Source organism: Crocuta crocuta, unplaced genomic scaffold (genome assembly GCF_008692635.1).
Source record: "Crocuta crocuta isolate KB4526 unplaced genomic scaffold, BGI_CrCroc_1.0 scaffold1054, whole genome shotgun sequence".
In the NCBI taxonomy this organism is placed as follows: Eukaryota; Metazoa; Chordata; class Mammalia; order Carnivora; family Hyaenidae; genus Crocuta; species Crocuta crocuta.
In genome coordinates, this window is record NW_027528364.1 from 38,504 (window position 1) to 44,581 (window position 6,078).

Genomic DNA, 6,078 nt, shown 5'->3' on the forward strand with positions numbered 1-6,078 from the left:
ACAAAACTCAAGGTATTATAATCCCAGCACTCAAGATATACTACGAAGCCATAGTAATCAAAGCAGTATGGTATTGGCACTAAAAATAGACACATAGATCAACGGAACAGAACAGAGAGTCCAGAAATAAACCCACACTTTTGTGGTCAACTAATCTATGACAAAGAAGGCAAAGATACACAGTGGAGAAAAAAGATAGTCTCTTCAACAAACGGTGTTGGAAAAACTGGATAGCTACATGAAAATAATGAAACTGAACCATTTTCTTACACCATAGACAATAATAAACTCAAAATGGAATAAAGACCTAAATGTGAGACCTGAAACCATAAAAATCCTATAAGAAAACATAGGCAGTCATTTCTTTGACATCAGCCCTAGCAACATTTTTTCTAGATATGTCTCCTAAGGCAAGGCAAACAAAAGCAAAATTAAATTATTGAGACTACACCAAAACAAAAAGCTTTTGCACAGTGAATGAAATCATCAACAAAACAAAAGGGCAACCTAATGAATGAGAGAAGATATTTGCATGTTATTATCTGATAAGCGATTAATATCCAAAATATATAAAGAACTTATAGAATTCAACACTCCCTCAAAATATTTCTGTTTAAAATAGGCAGAAGACAGGCGGCTGGGTGGCTCAGTCAGTTAAACGGCCGACTTCAGCTCAGGTCATGATCTCGCTGTTCGTGGATTGGAGCCCCGCGTCAGGCTCTGTGCTGACAGTGAGCTCCGAGCCTGGAGCCTGTTTTGGATTCTGTATCTCCCTCTCTCTCTCTCTGACCCTCCCCTGTTCACGCTGTCTCTCTCTCTCTCTCTCTCTCTCTCTCTCTCTCTCAGAAATAAATAAAACATTAAAAAAATATAAAATAGGCAGAAGACATGAATAGACATTTCTCAAATAAAGACATACAGATGGGCAACAGACACATGCAAATGTGTTCAGCATCACTAATCATCAGGGAAATACAAATCAAAACAACAGTGAGATACTATGTCACACCTGTCAGAATGGCTAAAGTTACAAACACAAGAAATAATAAGTGTTGGTGATGATGTGAATAAAAAGGAACCCTCATGTACTGTTGGTGCAAAGTGGTGCAGCCATTGTGGAAAATAGTATATAGATTCCAAAGAAGGAAAAAGAAACAAAGGAAGGGAGGGAGGGAGGGATGGAGAGAGAGAGAAAGAGAGAAAGAGAAAGAGAGAAAGAGAAAGAAAGAAAGAAAGAAAGAAAGAAAGAAAGAAAGAAAGAAAGAAAGAAAAGAGAAAAGAGAATTAGCATATCATCCAGTAATTCCACTATTGGGTATTTATCCAAATTAAATGAAAACACAAATTTGAAAAGATATATGTACCCCTATGTTTTCTGCAGCATTATTTACAATAGCCATGATATGAAAGCAACCCAAGTGTCCATCCGTAGATGAATGGATAAAGATGTCATACACACCCACACAATGAAATATTAGTCATAAAAAGAATGAAATCTTTCCATTTGCAACAATATGTATGGATCTAGAGAGTATAATGCTATGTGAAATAAGTCAGTCAGAGACAGACAAATACCATATGATTTCACTCATATGTGGCGTTTAAGAAACAAAGGGGAAAAAAAAGAGAAAGTGAGAAACCAAGAAACAGACTCTTAAATATAGAAAAAAAAACTGATTGTTACTAGAGGGGAGGTGGGGAAGGTGTTGGATCAAATAGGTGAAGGATACTAAGAGTATATTTATCATATTTATCATGATGAGCTCTGAGTAATGTATAGAAATGTTGGATCATTATATTGTATACCTGAAGCTAATATAACACTGTATGTTAATTATACTTGAAAAACATTATATAATCATACCAAGTATACTCTTCAACCACAATGGAATGAAATTAGAAATTGATACCAAAAGTGCAAGTGGAAAATTCACAAATATGTGGAAATTAAACAAAACATTCCTACATCACAACTCAAAGAAGAAATCACAGAGAAATTACAAAATACTACACAGTAAATAAAAATGAAGGTAAATACAACATATTGAAATTTATGTGATGCAGCAAAACAGTGATCAGAGGGAAATTATAGCTGTAAACACACATATTGAAAAGAAAAGGATTTCAAATAATAACCTAAACTTACACCTTAAGAAACTATAAAAGGAAGAGCAAACAAAACCCAAATATACCAGAAATAAGGAAATAACAAAAATTAAAGGGAAAAATTAAATAGAGAATAGAAAAACAACAAAATGAGCAAAACTAAAAGCTGTTTCTTTGAAAAGATCAACAATTTTTTTAAATAATTCCAAAAATAATTTTAGGAGACATGGGGAATGATGGAAGAGCTCAATTATATCAAGGTCTCTGATTAGTGTTTTCTGTCTAGTCCAATTAAGTAAAGGCTTGTATGGGAAATCATGTTTTAAGAAATCAACGTGATGAAAATAACATTAGCCTGGGATCATACCATCTAAGAAAAAGAAGATAGAAAACAAAGATATATAAGATATATTCATAAGATCCTATCCTTAGTAATAGAAATACCCAAAATATGCAATATAAAAATAATTCTTACCATTTATTTAACAGCTATCATTTGTCAGGCACTGTGCTAAGTGCTTTACAAACATGATTTCTAATTCTAAAATTCCTTTTTAGGTAGATGTTTAAAGCTGATTTTTGAAGCAGAAGAAAATTAAGCTTATTAAAGTTTAATGACTCTTGTAAGGCCATATAGCTGGCAGGTGTCAGAATTGGGGCTTGGATCCCAGGTTTCCTTCCATAACACAGAACACCTGCTGTATAGAAAACTGGCAGGACAAATCACTCTTATTATTTTATCCAAATCTCATTAATAAAATCCCATACATGGCCTACTATTCTACAATGGCAATATCTAACTGTCATCATATAAATAATGAAAAAAATCCTTTGTGTTCTTAGCATGAGTTTGAAACCAGTGTTATCACAGATAACAATAAGCTAGCTATCTTTTTTTACTTTACAATAAAATTTCATTTATTTATTTATTTTTAACAAATAGTTTATTGTCAAATTAGTTTCCACATAACACCCAGTGCTCATCCCCACGCGTGCCCTCCTCTATGCCCATCCCCCCTCACCCCCTACATCCATCAGTTCTCAGTTTTTGTCAGCATTCAAGAATCTCTCATGGTTTGCCTCTCTCCCTTTCCCCCACCATTTCCCCCCTTCTTCTCCCCCTTGGTCTTCTGTTAAGTTCCTCCTAATCCTCCTATACGTGCAAACATATGNCACAAATCCGAATAACATACAAACTGAGAGGGAAAGCGAAAAAGTTAAGAGAAAAGACAGAGGAGGGAGGGGGAATAATAGAAAATTAAAAAAAAAAAAACATAACAAGGTCAAAAGGAAGAAAAGAAAAGGAAATAAGAAGAATATCAATGGACAAAGAACGGTTTATAGTATATAAACGGATTTCTCAGCTACAATTAAATAGCCGGGTGTGTGCAGTGCTGGTTGAAGAGCATAGAGACAGAGAGAGAAGACAGGGTGGGGATGAGGCAAAATTGGAAATAGAATGAACAGGCAGAAGGGATAAGAAGCTTTTTTCAAAGAGTTAAAGGGTGGAGTATGGTTGGTTAGGTGAGAGAAGGATGCTGGTTTTATCCAGAGAAACTATATAGTGTAATTACTCCTGAGAGAAAGAGATGAAAAGGTCGGGAGGTGTAGAATTTGCATCTACAGAATGGACTAAATGTGATTGTTTAAGCAAGCCGGTGACCAGAGTTAATCAGGTCAGTGTTCTGGGGTAAAAAAGAAAAAAAGAAAAGAAAAATAAAAGGGGTGAGGAGGGCAGCTCTTAATCAGGGATGGGCGTGGTGTGATCCATTGCGTCAGCGGGAGTTCTGCCTTGGTGGTTGTAGGGAGGAGAGTGGAGGCGCTCCAGTCCCTTCTTGAACCAAGCGCTCCACCTCGCTTTTATGGGGGTGTAAACTTCCTTGGCCAGGGGCGCAGCCAAAGTTTGTTGCGCTTATCAACCCAGGCCAGTCCCAGCCTCCAAATACCAGTCCAAGCGCCCAGCTGAATTTGCTCCAGGCAATCCCCTGGCAACCCCCTCAGGGCAATTCCAAGCCTCCTGCCTAGCTCTGGGGATGGAGCCAGAAGCCGCTGCTCCCTTCTCCTCCGGGTCGGGCTGGGGAGCCTGGGCAGGGCGGGGGATCTTGCCTGCTGGGCGCGCTGAGCCTGCTGGAGTGAGGAAAACCAGGTCCCTCTGTGTCTCTTCATCGAAACACGAACTCGCGTGCAAATCTCCCAGTTTTTAGCTCTTTGCCTTCCCATAGAGTTCCAGCCAGCTATTTAAGAAGTCCCTGAAGAAGTCAGTGTTGACAAAATTCAGCATGATGATGGAGCCTACACAGACATGGGAAACAAAGCTAGGCCCTTCCACACAACCAGAAGTCCTTGCGATGGTTTCGTTTTAAGTCAATGTCGCTTCATGCTGCACATTTTCCCCAACGTCTGCTTGATGAAATACCATAACCCCTATGGGGTCTACTTTCCTGCAGTCTTGTGTAGATTTTGCTGCCACCCCAAAACCCAGTGGGAGTCTGCCATGGAGTACACCACTCCCTGGTACTGACAGGTATTTTCAGTGATTCGACCCAGTCCAGATTTCAATACATGGTTCCCATACAAGAAGGACTGCTCTGCTCCAGGCTTTATCCACACTTTATACTTGGCACAGGGTGCAAGGTAATCCAGAGCTGTGATGTGTAACCAGAACTTGTGAGCCTTGGTGAATTTTCTGAAGCAGGTTCCCAGAGACACCAGCTTGTCCACAGAGATGTTGACTGTCAACTTCAGGATCTTCTCACTCCCGTAGTACACCCGGTCGTTGTGCAGCCTGAAAGAGTAGGTGCCTTTGGGCCTGTCGACCAGCAGCTGAAGATTCTCCCCAATGTATTTCGCTATCTTCTCAATCGTTACGCGGGTCTCTTCTTCAGTCAAAGGCCGCATTTTCCCTCTGGGTTGCAACACCGAATCCCAAAACATTCTTGAAAGAAGTTAAAGAAGATCTACATAAATAGAAATACATCCTGTGCTCAAAGATTAGAAGACTTAATATTGTTGATAATATCCAGATTGATCCAAAGATTAAAATGTATTCCCTACAAAAATCCCACTGGCTTTTTTTTTTTCCAGAAATGGAGACACCAATCTTAACGTTTATATGGAATTTCAAGGGACCTCTAATAGCTCAAATAATCTTAAAAAATACGAACAAAGAAGACTCAATAATTCCTGACTTCTAAACTTAATACAAATCTACAGTCATCAAGACTGTAGTACTGGCATAAGTGTAGACATATAAATGGAATAGAATTTAGAGTCCATAAATAAAACTATACATCTATGGTCTATTGATTCTGACAAGGGCACCAAGACATTCCATGAGGAAATAATAGTGTTTTCCACACATGGTAATGACACAACTATATAGCCTAATGTAAAATTTGGATTCCTATCTTACCTCTTATACAAAATTTAACTCAAAATGCACCAAACACCTAAAAGTAAGAACTAAAAATATAAAACAGAAAAAATCATAGGTATAAACCTTGTGGACTTGAATTAGGCAATGGTCCCTTAGAAATGACACAAAAAGCACAAGAAACCAAGGGGAACATAGATATACTAGACAATCAAATTTTAAAACTTTTGTGCATCAAAGAACGTTATCAAGAAAAGGGGAGGAAAGGGTTTTAATTTTTTTGTCCTCTCAGCAGGACACTATATGTGCTGATGGCAGCTGCCAGTGAGGGACAATGGCAGATATTCTTTTGAGCAGTCTGGGGTCTGGAGGAACATCTCTGCTTTACTCAGCCCAGGAGAAGCTGCACTTTTGCCATTACTCTCAACAGGGGCAACATCAGCAGCCAAATGAGCTGCCTTTTTATATGACCCCCAAGAGACAGCCCTGGGGCATTTCCTCTTGGGAACTGCTGTGGAGAATTCCTAGCTCTAGGAAGCTTATATTTACTATTTGCCATGTGTAATCTGTGAGTATTCATATCACTATACTGAGTTACT

At 38.5% G+C, this 6,078-nt stretch overlaps 1 pseudogene; it reads right to left on the minus strand.

The window, feature by feature from the left end:
• Nucleotides 1–4,465: 4,465 nt before the first annotated feature.
• Nucleotides 4,466–5,072, minus strand: LOC144223332 (60S ribosome subunit biogenesis protein NIP7 homolog pseudogene; annotated as a pseudogene).
• Between the last annotated feature and the right edge of the window lie 1,006 nt (nt 5,073–6,078).